The sequence below is a fragment of the Oreochromis niloticus genome, linkage group LG3 (assembly GCF_001858045.2).
Source record: "Oreochromis niloticus isolate F11D_XX linkage group LG3, O_niloticus_UMD_NMBU, whole genome shotgun sequence".
NCBI classification, from domain to species: Eukaryota; Metazoa; Chordata; class Actinopteri; order Cichliformes; family Cichlidae; genus Oreochromis; species Oreochromis niloticus.
This window is the reverse complement of record NC_031967.2, coordinates 83266729-83281553: the sequence shown is the minus strand read 5'-3', so window position 1 is coordinate 83281553 and position 14825 is coordinate 83266729. Positions and strand designations below refer to the sequence as shown.

The following is a 14825-nucleotide window of genomic DNA, read 5'->3' as shown; positions in this document are numbered from 1 at the left end:
ACAACATCTACCTCTCAGACACCACCCTGATGGCGTCCAGCTCCATCCCCGCCTTGTGGATCAGTTTATTTAGTCTGTTGGCATCTGTGACCCTCAACCTGCTGCCCCAGCATGCAACAGCATGGAGGATAGCACTGACCACAACAGAGATATAACAAGATAACATTAATTAGTAGGGATGGTGAAAACTTCGGTTTACGTTGTTAGCCACTTGGCTATGATAGTAAACAGACACTGATGTAGGTTACTGAATATTTTGGACTGTGTTCAGCACAATGTGAGGAAGTGTTCAAGTTCATAACATATAGAGGGATGAAGTAACCATGAGGGAGGTAATCGCTGCTCTGCCCAATCGGAAGCTACGCTATAGGACGTGCTCAACGGCGTAGATTGGGACATGTTCAGATCATGATTTCTACGCCCATTTCAAGGTTTTTATTTATTGCTCATGCAAGGAAAGACAGAAACTGCTCTGAGGTATTGGTAGTAGACTTGTAGTCAAGACCGCCTAATCTGAGACCAAGACAAGACCAAGACCAGAGGGTATCGAGACCAAGACAAGACCAAGACCAAGTTGAGACGAGACCAAGACCGAGACCGAGTCGAGACGAGACCAAGATCAAAACCAAGACCGAGACAAAAAAAGTCTTTAAACTGCAGCCAGATGCTGCTTCGTTTACGGGTGTCAGGCATATTTATGTGTTTTTGCTTTCGCACAGCCCTCCTCACCGCTGTCTACTGTCTCACTCACTTACTGAGAGGACAGACGCACGCTCCACTTGACTGTCGCGTCTCTCACCCTCTCTGTTTTTCACATAATGATATTATCCTATATCCTCGCATGTGATTGGCCACAATATGGAGGGATTGGAGCATAGCTGAGCCACTGTGTGAGAGCTGAGCAGCGAAAGGAAATTGAGGGTAGAAATGACTGAAAGATTATTAGGCTCTGTTTTGAGTTTTGTTCAAAAAAGAATGACTTCATATAGGAAAAAAATATCACATATGCAGGACACCTTAAACTAGTTTTTTAATTAAGCAGCAAGGCAGAACAAAGTCGGGCCTGTATCAAGACACAGGGACTAAACCCCAATTCAACCAGACCCAGAACTGATCCGGAATTAAAACAGGACTACAACAGTAACCAAGACAGAACCAGAATCAGAACTAGATGATAGTAGCACTGAAAATCATCATAGACCTGCACTACACTTATTTTTTAATTCTACCAAAGTACACTATTTAGATTCTGAAAAGTTTATATAATTATTTAGCCTTGTTGTGCAAACAAGCCTGCATAACTTAATAAATATAGAATTTGAAAAGTAACAAATGGTATCTAAAAAGAAACACTAGGCACTAGATACATGTTCTGATGAGTTTTGGCAAACAACCATTTGACTAACATGTGTGTCTCACCTGCTCTTGTTCCATCTCTGTTCTGTCCTCATTCTCCTCTCTCTCCTTCTTTGTGCTGACAATCAAGCCAAACACCAACATCATCAAATATACAGTTGAAACCAGATATTTATAAACTCTTCAGATAAAAACACAAACACTTTTTTAATTGTAACATCAAATCAGACTAAATGTTTATTTTTTTAGATTGATAAATATAAAAAACATATTTGTTAACTTTAAGAGTAAAGAGAGAAACTATCTGTATTTCTTAATTGCAAATGGCACCAAATTGTATTCCAAATTGAGCCACACTTATGGAGCTCCACGATTCTTTTCCTGGTGTTTTGGTTGACATCTCTTGATTTTCCCATGTCACAGAAACAGGCTCTGTGTTTTGCCTTATATGCATCCACAGGTGTGCCACCAATTTACTCACATGGACTCTACTAACCTATCAGAAGCTTCTTCAGCTCAGAATGGAATCATCTGGAGTTTTCTTATTAATTAACAATAAACTTAGTGTATATGTACTCCTACATTTGATGAAAGTGATTAAAATAGACAGCTTCCTCTTTTTATTCTGACATTTAACTAATTCAAAAGATATTTCAACATTTATTTATCTAAAACAAAACAAGTTTACTCTAAATTGATGTTTAACAGTAAAAAATAGTTATGTTTTCTACGTAAAGTGTAAATATCTGGTTTCATCTGTGAATATACTGCTGTGTATTGAAATTCCTCTTGTTTTGCATAGATATACTGAACAACATACAAAGCATAATATATAAAATAACATCTACCTGAGTTTTTTCTTTGAAAGAAGCTCCTTATGTCCATTGTTGTGTTCATCAGTACACAATTGAAACCGATTTAGAGAGTTTGTTTAGCCGTGGAGGGTAACAACTGAAAATATGAAATGTAAGCTAAGACTCTCTAAAAAATCAGCATTGTCGTTCGGCTTTTTATTTATCCATTTGTTGATTCACTCGAAGAGTAAGTAACGCAACCAAGTGATCAGTTTGATATCAATCTTATCTACATTATTATTTATTATTATTATTATTATTTATTTACATTATTAGTTCAGTACGAATGATTTGCTTTGGTACCTGGTCAAACTTAAGCTCTCCTGTCTGCAGCAAACTCGCAGGCAGCAGCTTCTCCCCCCTCGCTCACATGGGTGCTGCGCTCAGTCGCCTAGTGCCTGAGCTCGGATCATACCAAAATTAGGGGGAATTTACGACGGTGCGCTCTGTGCTTCGTGTGTTGTTTTTGTTTTATACAGTTGTCAGTCAGGCATCTAACTAACAAATTACACTCCAAAAGACCCCATGCTTCTGAAAAAATGACCCGGGCTTAAGCCCAGTAAGCCACCCCCCCGCTCCGTTGATGGTTGACTCCAAATCTCCCGAACACTATGTCGATTTGAGAACGCAAGACCGAAACAGCGAGACCAAGACCGAGACCAAGACAAAAGTCCGTCGAGACCAAGACGAGACCAAGACCACGTAAAAGTGGTCTCGAGACTGGTCTCAAGACCAAGACCGGTCTCGAGACATCCAACTCTAATTGGTAGTGGGCAAATGTTCAATGAGCTCATAGTTATTAGTTGGCTTTATTATCCCTGAAGACCAGTCTGGTCTGAGACCCTCAGACTCATTTTGTCTTAAATAAGATGATTGTGAAACTGAACGTTTTAGATCAAAGATCAGTTTTATTCATACAGCACCAAATCACAACAACAGCCAGCTCCAGTCAGCTGCTTCATATTTATACCTTATATTGTAAGGTAAAGACTAGAGGAATCACCCAGCACATAATAGGAGCCTAGACCCCAGCAGCCTAACTGCAGCATAACTCAGGGCACAAATTGCACCTGTCCCCTGTGGGTGGTGGGCCTGCAGAAGGATGAGCACATATCCCTTTTATGGGCTTGGATAAAGGCCCGCCCACCAGACACTTGACCACAGGCACCCTCTCTGGGCCTGACTCCAGGAAGGGGCCCCCAGTAACCCTACCCCGGGGAGGGTAAACTTTTCCCTTGGTCTTTCACTCATAGTGGTCTTCTGACCTCTATGAGTGAAAGTAACTTAGTATTAGTAAATAATAAATTTCATCATGACTATACAAATTATTATACAAAATTACAAATTATTATATATATCATTATATGTATTATTCTATATAAGTTATATTCTTGAGCTTTAGAGAAACACAACATACTAATATTCACTGTGAAGCATTGAATGGAAAAAGACAGAAAAACAATATGTGAATAATGGGAGTGTTACGTCCCCTGGCTAGTCTAGGGGGTTTGAAAGGACGAACATAAAGGTAGATAGTGAAGGAGGAGCCAAAATGGTAATTTTAAAAGGTTTATTTCGTGCCAGAGTTGAAGTTCTGGTACAGACTAAGAGTTAACTTCAGGGAGAGCAAAGGCCAACATAACAAACAAAACATCCCTGATATGAAAATAAAAGAAACTTACCTAATTCCAAAAAAAAAACAAAATATACAACCTATAACCATAACCTACCTAACAACACATAAACAGTGAAAACAGGGTGTCAAAACAAAAGGCAGTCTGAACACGAAAACAAAAATGCACATACAAGTCACAAAGGCATGCACGTCTGCACAGGTATGGCAACCAAAATGGCCAGAAGGCCCAGATACACAGCTGCACAGGCCTTAAGTAGTGCTCTGCTGATTAACAATTAGCTGGACTGTGAGCAGCATCCAATCAGGACAGAGGAGGTGGAGCCTAGACAAAACAAAGAGTTAGTAGGGAGAAGAAACATCCTCCTGGGGGATGTAACAGGGAGCTTCCATCTTTAAAGGACTGAAGAGGAAAAAGTTTACAAATAATCATTTAAAACAGTTTAAAACATCAACTGATTGAATCCATGAATCTGAAAATGTGTTTCTGAGTGAAAGAGACAGACATGTACAGACTGAACTATCTGTTCAACAGTCAGAGTGTTTCTCTAAAAGGAGGATACTCTTTACACTCAACTCAGCACAGGGACACTGAGGAATCAGGATAGATGGCAAACCCAGGATAAAGAGTTTCAGTGAATGTGGTGTTGAAGGTGTGGAGGTGGATCAGAGTGTCAGAGGAGACTCTGTAGAAGGACAGAGTGCCAGCAGGACAGTCCACATACACTGCTACTCTGTTACAGACAGAGGTGGTGGCCATGACTGTATGTCTGTTATTGTGCCAGACATGACGAGGTCCATCATAACAGCAAAATAGACTCCAGGACTGATCATTCTGTCCAAACATACACTCATCACTGTTTCCTTTCCTTCTGATTCTTCTGTAACTCACTGATATCTCAGCCTTTCCTCTCCACTCGACCTCCCAGTAACAGCAACCAGTCAGACCATTTCTACACAGCAGCTGAGGTTGAGCATCAAATCTGTCTGGATGATCAGGATATGACTGAACCTCCTCCACATGTGTCACCGTCCTGTTGTTGTCAGACAGTTGGAGGTTTGTGTTCACTGTGTTTGTGTCAATTGTGAGTTGACAGGAATCTGATGGAGAGAACAAACACAATCCAGCTGCAGTTATTGATCCATCATCTGTTCATTGATGGACACTTTGATGATGACAGTTTGAAGATGGTTGAATGTGTGCTGCTTTGTTTTCATGAATCACATTAAAAACACACTTACTCAGACCTTGTCTCAACCACTGGACTTCAGCAGGCTCCATCCTGAAAGGAAATGTAAGGTAACAGTAACAGTTTATTTATATAGCACATCGCACAGACAGATGTCACAAAGTTTCTCACAAGAGAGGTAACAAAAAAACACAATACAATCATAAATACATCATAAAAGCCCTCATCTAATTGAAAGCTTTATGAAATAAATGTCATGGTCTGGGTGAGTGCGGGGTTTTTCCACTCCACTGGGCTCCACCTTCAGGCAGAGACTCCAATCAGCCTCCACACCTGGTTCCAATCAAGTCATCAGCATATAAGACCAGCATTCACATCAGACCTCTGCCAGATCTTCTGCTAACCGACGTTAGTGCTAGGCCGCCAAGCCTTTGTGAGAGCCCTTAACTACTGCTTTTCTCTGTGATAGGACCCACCTGGCAGTCACACTTCCCAAGCTAAGCTACTCACATCTCTGCCTGGACGCTGGTTCTGTCATCTGGTTGCTTCCTTTCCATCATTGGACTACACCTGCCTGCCTCCCTGCCAAGTCCCTCGCTCCAAGTATATTCTGGACCCTCTCTGGACACTCCTCACCCGGAACCCCTTGGACACCCGCTCCTCGCATGACACCTTAACCTGCAACACGTAAGCCCTAACCACCATAGTCTAATCCTTCAGCTGTGATTCACTAGACTGCCACTGACTACTTGTCTCCTCTCATTATAGTGACTGCGTACCTCCATCCAAGCGGCTGCCCCTTTTTCCATTCCCAGGATCCATCCATGAAATCTAGCACCTAGTCATAGCACTCAGTTTCATGTTCATAGTTCGCAGTTTTTAGCATTCTCCGGTCATAGCATTCCTAGTTCCCTGCTTTGTAAATTAACTAGGCACTGTAAATAAAGCACTGTGTTCACGCCCGTTTTGCCTCCCTTTGTGTCTGCATTTAAGTCCACACCCACAGCCAGGCCCTCTCGGCCGTGACAATAAAAATGCCTTTATCTTCTTTTTGAAGATCACCACAGAATCCAAATGCCATAGAAATAGGAGAAGTGCATTCAACCATTAATCTCTTTGATCTTATCAACACAAAACTGAGTTTGTTACTGTCTGCTATAGGTACCACATCTGGGGACACAATAGAACTGATTTTGTCAAACACAATCTTAGGATTTCTCTTGTTTTTTGACATCTGTTACGTTCCCCTAAAAGGGTCCAGGCGACGCAGAGGAAGTACCAAAAAGTGTCCGGGTCAGAAAAAGGAGCCAGAAGCAAACTCGTTAAATTAAAGAGTTTTATTAAAGTTTCTATCAAATACTAACTGAAAGAGATGGACAGTAATGTTTTAACGTTCTTCATTATTAAACATTCGCACAGAAATAAGTGACATAATATTCAGTACTTACTTTTGAAAGTTTACTCTTCGGCCGCTCTGCTTCTGCCATCTGCCGTATTTTGCGGCAAAATAATCCACCCCACCGCCGCACTATGAATTGTGGGATATATGGGACGACGAAGCGTGGACCGGACCACGCTTGATAGTTGGGGAAATCAACGGCGCATTTGGAGGAGCAGCAGAATCTTCATCCTGCAGTCAAAATCCCGTTAAATCTAATCCTCAGTCAGACTGAAGACACATAAAGCAGCACACTGCAAACACTCCCAGAGACTGAAGCACAAACACCAGTTTACTTTCACATTCACTGTTCAGTCATGCGGGGGGGGATCCCGGGCAGAGAATACAGGGAGTGCAGAATTATTAGGCAAATGAGTATTTTGTCCACATCATCCTCTTCATGCATGTTGTCTTACTCCAAGCTGTATAGGCTCGAAAGCCTACTACCAATTAAGCATATTAGGTGATGTGCATCTCTGTAATGAGAAGGGGTGTGGTCTAATGACATCAACACCCTATATCAGGTGTGGATAATTATTAGGCAACTTCCTTTCCTTTGGCAAAATGGGTCAAAAGAAGGACTTGACAGGCTCAGAAAAGTCAAAAATAGTGAGATATCTTGCAGAGGGATGCAGCAGTCTTAAAATTGCAAAGCTTCTGAAGCGTGATCATCGAACAATCAAGCGTTTCATTCAAAATAGTCAACAGGGTCGCAAGAAGCGTGTGGAAAAACCAAGGCGCAAAATAACTGCCCATGAACTGAGAAAAGTCAAGCGTGCAGCTGCCAAGATGCCACTTGCCACCAGTTTGGCCATATTTCAGAGCTGCAACATCACTGGAGTGCCCAAAAGCACAAGGTGTGCAATACTCAGAGACATGGCCAAGGTAAGAAAGGCTGAAAGACGACCACCACTGAACAAGACACACAAGCTGAAACGTCAAGACTGGGCCAAGAAATATCTCAAGACTGATTTTTCTAAGGTTTTATGGACTGATGAAATGAGAGTGAGTCTTGATGGGCCAGATGGATGGGCCCGTGGCTGGATTGGTAAAGGGCAGAGAGCTCCAGTCCCACTCAGACGCCAGCAAGGTGGAGGTGGAGTACTGGTTTGGGCTGGTATCATCAAAGATGAGCTTGTGGGGCCTTTTCGGGTTGAGGATGGAGTCAAGCTCAACTCCCAGTCCTACTGCCAGTTTCTGGAAGACACCTTCTTCAAGCAGTGGTACAGGAAGAAGTCTGCATCCTTCAAGAAAAACATGATTTTCATGCAGGACAATGCTCCATCACACACGTCCAAGTACTCCACAGCGTGGCTGGCAAGAAAGGGTATAAAAGAAGAAAAACTAATGACATGGCCTCCTTGTTCACCTGATCTGAACCCCATTGAGAACCTGTGGTCCATCATCAAATGTGAGATTTACAAGGAGGGAAAACAGTACACCTCTCTGAACAGTGTCTGGGAGGCTGTGGTTGCTGCTGCACGCAATGTTGATGGTGAACAGATCAAAACACTGACAGAATCCATGGATGGCAGGCTTTTGAGTGTCCTTGCAAAGAAAGGTGGCTATATTGGTGGCTGATTTGTTTTTGTTTTGTTTTTGAATGTCAGAAATGTATATTTGTGAATGTGGAGATGTTATATTGGTTTCACTGGTAAAAATAAATAATTGAAATGGGTATATATTTGTTTTTTGTTAAATTGCCTAATAATTATGCACAGTAATAGTCACCTGCACACACAGATATCCCCCTAAAATAGCTAAAAGTGAAAACAAACTAAAAACTACTTCCAAAAACATTCAGCTTTGATATTAATGAGTTTTTTGGGTTCATTGAGAACATGGTTGTTGTTCAATAATAAAATTATTCCTCAAAAATACAACTTGCCTAATAATTCTGCACTCCCTGTATATAGTGTTAAAGTGTTATACTTCTATTTTTATCTGGGAGGACATAGAACTAACTAGGAATGCACCAACACAGCAAAAACAAACATGTACTAAACTCTCATGTGTTGTATTTTTGGTCTCATCCTCGATAGCACTCTGTCCTTCACAGCACATGTAAATAATATCACTCGGTCTTCCTACTTTCATCTCTGTAATATTAATCATCTTCATCCCTCACTCACATCACACAGTACCGCCATACTTGTCAATGCTCTTGTCACAACTCGTCTGGATTACTGTAATTCTCTTCTCTATGGTTTACCTCTTAAATCCCTCCATAAACTGCAGTTGGTTCAAAATACAGCTGCTCGTATTATTTCCAGAACTAGATCCACTGAACATATGACACCTGTTCTTAAACAGCTCCATTGGCTCCCAATTCACCTCTGTGTCAATTTCAAGATCCTCCTTCTCACTTACAAAGCGCTTCATAACCTCGCTCCTCCATATCTATCCGATCTTCTCCATACATACTCACCCCCTCGTACAGTCCGCTCTTCTTCAGCTTCCCTTCTGTCTGTTCCACCTGCTCGCCTGACTACCACGGGACTCAGAGCCTTTAGTTTGATCTCACCATGTTTGCTATATATACATTTTTTTAAATGTTTTTTTTATGGTATTGTTTATGTGTTACTGTAAGGTGACCTTGAGGGTCTGAAAGGCGCCTATAAAGAAATTGTATTATTATTATTATTATTATTATTATTTAAAGAGAGAGTGAGCTACAGAGAGCTCAGACTCTCATAATAATATGTAACCAGTGTCACCCATCTCTCTGTGACTGGAAGAGGAGTAGTGACTGATTATTTAGCATTTTAGGCGGCTATGAGTTTTTATGGTGGAACTTATAAAGGCCTAAAAAAGCAGGAACTCCAGCAACACTTAGGAAAGAAGAACAACTTTAATAATTGACCAATAGGCAATAGGCAATAGGTTGGTTTATAGCTAAACCAACCTATCAAACAACACACACAAAAATCCAACATTACAGACATATTCATTCACATTTCTTTGAACAACTTAAATCATTCATTCAACAGCACACAAACACGAACATAGTTAAGAATGGTGGACACACTCAGCCTCATTGGTCCAGCTGTGAGTCCGTTACCGTGAACTATGGAGCGGCAGATTTGTGCTGTTTGTGCTGGAACTAAGCTGCACACAGCTGATGTTAGCCAGGAAACATTACACAATGACTTCAATGGAGAGACCGGAAATAAAAACACACACAGTTTGTTGTGTGAAGAAATCAAACATGAGCTGAACAAACAGTAAAGTTCCTAAAGACAAAATGTTAAAGGAGGAAACAAAGCAAACTTACTGTTTCTTCACACACACCAACAACAAGCCCCACTCCACACCTGTGGGTTTCACAATGTGATCCTGTGTTTTCTTGTGCTATTTTGAGCTCTGAATGCATGTTTCTTTCTCCACCCATCAGAATGCATTGATAAAATTCCACACAAGCACAGACATCTTAAATAAACACAGTAGAGAGCGAAAGGAAAAGTACATCACAGTGAGAAATTAAACTTTACAATCATAAAAAACCCCAAAAAGAATAATCAGAATGAAATTACTTTATTAATCCCTAGGGAAATTATTCGGAAATCATAAGGAGAATTTGTGGGAAAATGATGTTTATTAAAAATCCATTTGATCCGTCCCTTTTCTTTCCCTTGTCCAGAGTTGGGTCGCAAACCTAAGCAGCCAAAGTAGAGAAGCCCAGACGTCCCTCTCACGGGCCACCTCCTCCAGCATGACCACGTAAGATGTGTTAATGGGATTAAGGAGGTCCATGAAGGATTCCTTCCAATGAAGTCATCAGCCCTCCAAATAAACTATACACAGTGCAGGTAGAACATTGCTTTCCCTCCTGAGTCGTGTGATGGCTTGCCAGAAACTCTTCGAGGCAGTCCGAAAGTCTTTTTCCATGAGTTCTTCAAAATTCTCCAGCTCTCATGGTTTTGCTTCAGCCACATCCTGCTTAGCCTGTCAGTGCCTATTGTAGTGTAATACCTTCATAGTGTAATCTTCACATGCTTCATCTGAAGCACACCCTCTGTTGATTCACTCACTAACCTTTTTGCAGCTCTTTAAGTCAGGATCACTAAATTGGAGACTCGACTTCGCACCCTTGAAGAACCCATAGCTAGCAAAGACCCTATAGACGAAGTGACATGTTTAGCCTCACATTCTCCTTAAATTGCTTTCTATCTGAATGGTGTCCAAAAACCAATGAGGCTCATAAGTTACAATCCCTCTCACCTGTACATGTACTGCGCCATGGGTGAGCTGGAGTGGGGCACAGATTAAGTATTCAAAAGTCATTCGTCATTTCAAATGACCAGCAGATAAAGTCTCAGGTTGGTAATAAATGTGCAAATGAATGTCCAAACCTTTATATTTTAGGGTTATTTATGTCTTACACAGCATCCCAAGTCTTTAGCTATATTGTTAACTTAAGCTAAAGCGAACAGTTAGTCCAGTTCATTAGCAACATAACTGGATCCCCTCTGTTTGAAGTGATATAATATGATAGACAACTATCACTGAAACAGCAAACTTTGTGAAAACATGCTTCTTCAGCCAGCCAGCCATCTGGATGATTATATGGAATAAACAAAAAACTTAAGAAGACATGCGTCACTTCATCTTTTATCTTTGTTATTATTGTTATTCTTATTTTAGATTTTTCATTAGGTTTATTTTTAGTAGTCCTTGCCAACTTCTTTCCCTCTCCCATGTTACCGTCAGCTTGTCAGCATCTATTTGTGATTGGGAGTGGAACAGACAGGAAATCCAAAGTACCATTAAGACCAGGAGAGGTTCTTATATTTCAGAAGAAGGGATTATTAAAAGGAATTCAAAAGAAACAAATTCAATGCCAGATGTTATCTCAGAACGCTGAGACCACTTCTCTGTTTGGGAAATATTCCAATCATTCTTCTGAACCTGACCCAACCAAACCCACTTAATGTAAAGTGAATAAAAATTGTTCAGTTTCATCTGTTGTCTTGATGGCTTGTCTTGAGTCATCAGCTGTCAGCACAGGAATGTTAAACTGAACACTTCCTCATGTCAGTGTGAGTCACTATGTGTGTGTCTGTGTGTGAACATTAACCATGTTATTAGAAACTGTATTCTATTCAGGTCAGTACCCAGAGGACAGACTAAATTCCCAAAGTGTCTGATATATAAGTTATTAATGAATATTTGTGCTTCTGATTGTATCCTGTCTGTGAACAAATTAATTTCTGAGAATAAATCTGTTCATTCCACTCCTGTTCCTTACTCACTAATATTTCCTTTTTAAATTTCTTGTTAGTTTAATCATTTATATTTAGATTGCTTTGCTTTTAAAAAATAAAAAATAAAAATTATACTCTAGACATTGACGATACAAAAAGAAATAACTCTGGTTAAACTTGGTGATGGACATTGGAGAAGATACTTGGAACCTTGTTAAGATCCAACCATGAAAAATTTGATTTTTGTATTCATTTATTTCATTATATTTTCATTATTTTTGTATGCAAATGTATTCTGTTTTATGTCCCAAACAATCTGGTGAGAACAAAACAAAACCTACATTTGCACATCTATCTTGTGATTGTGATGCATGAATTAATGTGCACTGGAAAGTGTGTCTTCTATCTCTTCTATGTATATCTGGGGCGATCGTGGCTCAAGAGTTGGCAGTTCGTCTTGAAATCAGAAGGTTGCTGGTTTGAGGCCTGGCTCCGACAGTCTCGGTTGTTGTGTCCTTGGGCAAGACACTTCACCCTCCTACTGGAGGTGGTCTGGCAGCCTCGCCTCTGTCAGTGCGCCCCAGGGCAGCTGTGGCTACAGTGTAGCTTGGCATCACCAGTGTGTGAGTGTGTGTGAATGTAGTGTAAAGCACTTTGGGGTCCTTAGGGACTGAGTAAAGCGCTATACAAATACAGGCCATTTATCTCCCATTAACCAGGTTCGAGTTAAAAACGCACTGGTCTGTGGTCTTTTCTTTTAGGGCCTCTAGTTATAAACAGCTCCTATAAACCTAGACTCTGCTTGTTCCAGCACACAGGTTCCTCTGGTTAAAGCCCAATTTGAGAATCCATGAGGAATGATAAGGCTTCAGTTTGTGAGACTTTGGTGACTTGTTGTTCAGCACATTGGAGGTTTTTTCACATGATGGCATGTAGAGCTGAGAGTCCAGACAGGAGTGAGGCTGAGATCAGGCACTGACATGAACACATTTAGTAACATCATCAAACAGCAATGTTCCCTCTAATTTTTCATGTGTCTGAGTGAACACACAAACTCTCTGAGCGTCCCTTGGACCACTGTGAGCGACATCAGACGTGTGCACTGTGGTCACGCCAGCATCTAATCCATCCAAGTTACATTGTTTATTAAAATAATCAAATTACAGCATTTACATTTATGTTAGACTACTTTTAAACTGCTTTAGCCCACTGACAATGAAAATTAAAAAAAAAAAAAATCTTGTTTCTGACCTGTGTAATATGTTAAAACTATTGGAAGTAAAAATAACATGAACTCCAATTTTGAAAACACAACTTTCTTTTTTCTTTTTTTAAAGCTCTGACTTGTAGTCTGAGTCTGTGGTCTGGGAGAGAGTCCTGTAACTCTCTGTCAGCAAAATACAGTTAATTATATAGTTACTGTCACGGCTGCCGAGGCAAGCCGTGAGGAAAGGAGGACCCAAAATGCTTAAACCGGGCACAAGGGGAGGACACAGGATACCAAAATCAGAAAAAACTAAAACAGAGGAAAATAATCATATTAAACACAAAAAACGCAAAAGCCCAGCACCAACTGTCATGACCATGACAGTTACTCTTACTTTGACAAAGTTTTTTGCAGCTGTTTACCTAAAAATGCAGCCAAGGCATTTTTTCAATGAACATTTCAAACTATTTACGGAACAATCAGCTGTTCTGCATCAAATCTGATGCCACACAAATTATTTGTGCCACTCCAAAAAATAATTTCTGTCCACTATGAGATAAAGGAGAACAACAGCCTGATACCTGCAGGCCTGACAGTAGGAGATGTATCACTGCTGTAACACCTGTAACACTCAGCAGTCGCCTCATTGTTCTGACACACACAACAAAACTATTGACTACACTACACACTAACTACAGACTAACCACACAAGATTTGCGCTAAATGTCGCAAATCTCTCACGTCTCAAAACACCACCGTCACTCCTAAAACTTCCCCCCTTCCTAAACAGCCCCTTCTGTTTAACATTTACATGCTCCCACTGGCACAGATTATAAAGAACAACGAAATAAACTATCACAGCTATGCAGATGACACACAAATATATATCACAATGTCACCAGGAGGCCGAGGCCCTGTACAGGCTCTTGCTAAATGCATTGAGGAAATTAATAACTGGTTGTGACACAATTTTCTCCAGCTAAACAAAACAAAACTGAAGTAATAGTCTTTGGTGCCAAAGAAAAACGATTACAGGTCACCAGAGGACTTCAATCTATACACCTAAAAACCACAAACCAGGCGAGAAATTTGGGTGTAGTGATGGATGCAGACCTAAACTTAGAAAAACACATTAAGACAATAATAAAATCAGCTTACTATCACCACAAGAAAATATCAAGGATAAAAGATCTTGTCACGGTCCTGGGTCTTATCGACCCAGCATTTTAAGTTCCTTATGTTTTGGTTTATTTTGAATGATGGACTCTTCTTTATGTTTCTCTGGTGCTTTGTTGATTTTTATTATGGATCTGTGTTTCAGTTGTTCTGGTATGTTTCTGCATTATGACTAAGGTTCGGGCTGTATTTTGTTATTATTGCTGGTTTAGTTCAGCGTCTAGTCTGTCTTACTCTGTCGAGTCTGTGTCCTAGTAAAGTGTGTCTTGTTTCCTATTTTATTTTGAAGGTTCTTGTTCCTGTCTTTGTCAGTGTTTCTAGCTTTGTTCCCCCCTGTCTCGTTAGGTCTTATTCCTCCCAGCTGTGTTCCCCTTCTGTCTCTAATTCCTTGATGACTCCCTCAGTGTATTTAAGCCCAGCGTGTCTTTGTGTCAGTTAGTGATGGGCAGATGAGGCTTCATGAAGCACTGAAGTGTTTCATCCAATTGGTTCATCCCAGCGCAAAGCGTCTTGAAGCTTTGTTTGCACTAGTAGGACATCTACTGGAAGTAAAAAATATTAGTTGGCATGAATTTGAAAAGTGTGGCAGTTTGCACACAGCCTGTAAATGTAAACAACAAAAGGAGTGTGTAAAACATGTATATTGTAGTGATGGCAGTATACTGTGTATATTTATACTGGCAGTATGGAAAATGATTATTTGGAAATGCTTAAAATGGAAATGATCATTTACTGTGAGGTGTGGTTGGGGTATGGACAGTGTTTGT

At 40.5% G+C, this 14825-nt stretch overlaps 1 long non-coding RNA gene across 1 annotated transcript; it reads left to right on the top strand.

Annotated features, from left to right (window-relative positions):
• The first annotated feature begins 5274 nt into the window (after positions 1-5274).
• LOC109201219 (uncharacterized) lies at positions 5275-6111 on the top strand. Its single transcript, XR_002061245.2, has 3 exons — positions 5275-5441; positions 5503-5720; positions 5802-6111. It is a non-coding gene; the product is annotated as an uncharacterized LOC109201219 (long non-coding RNA).
• Positions 6112-14825: the final 8714 nt, after the last annotated feature.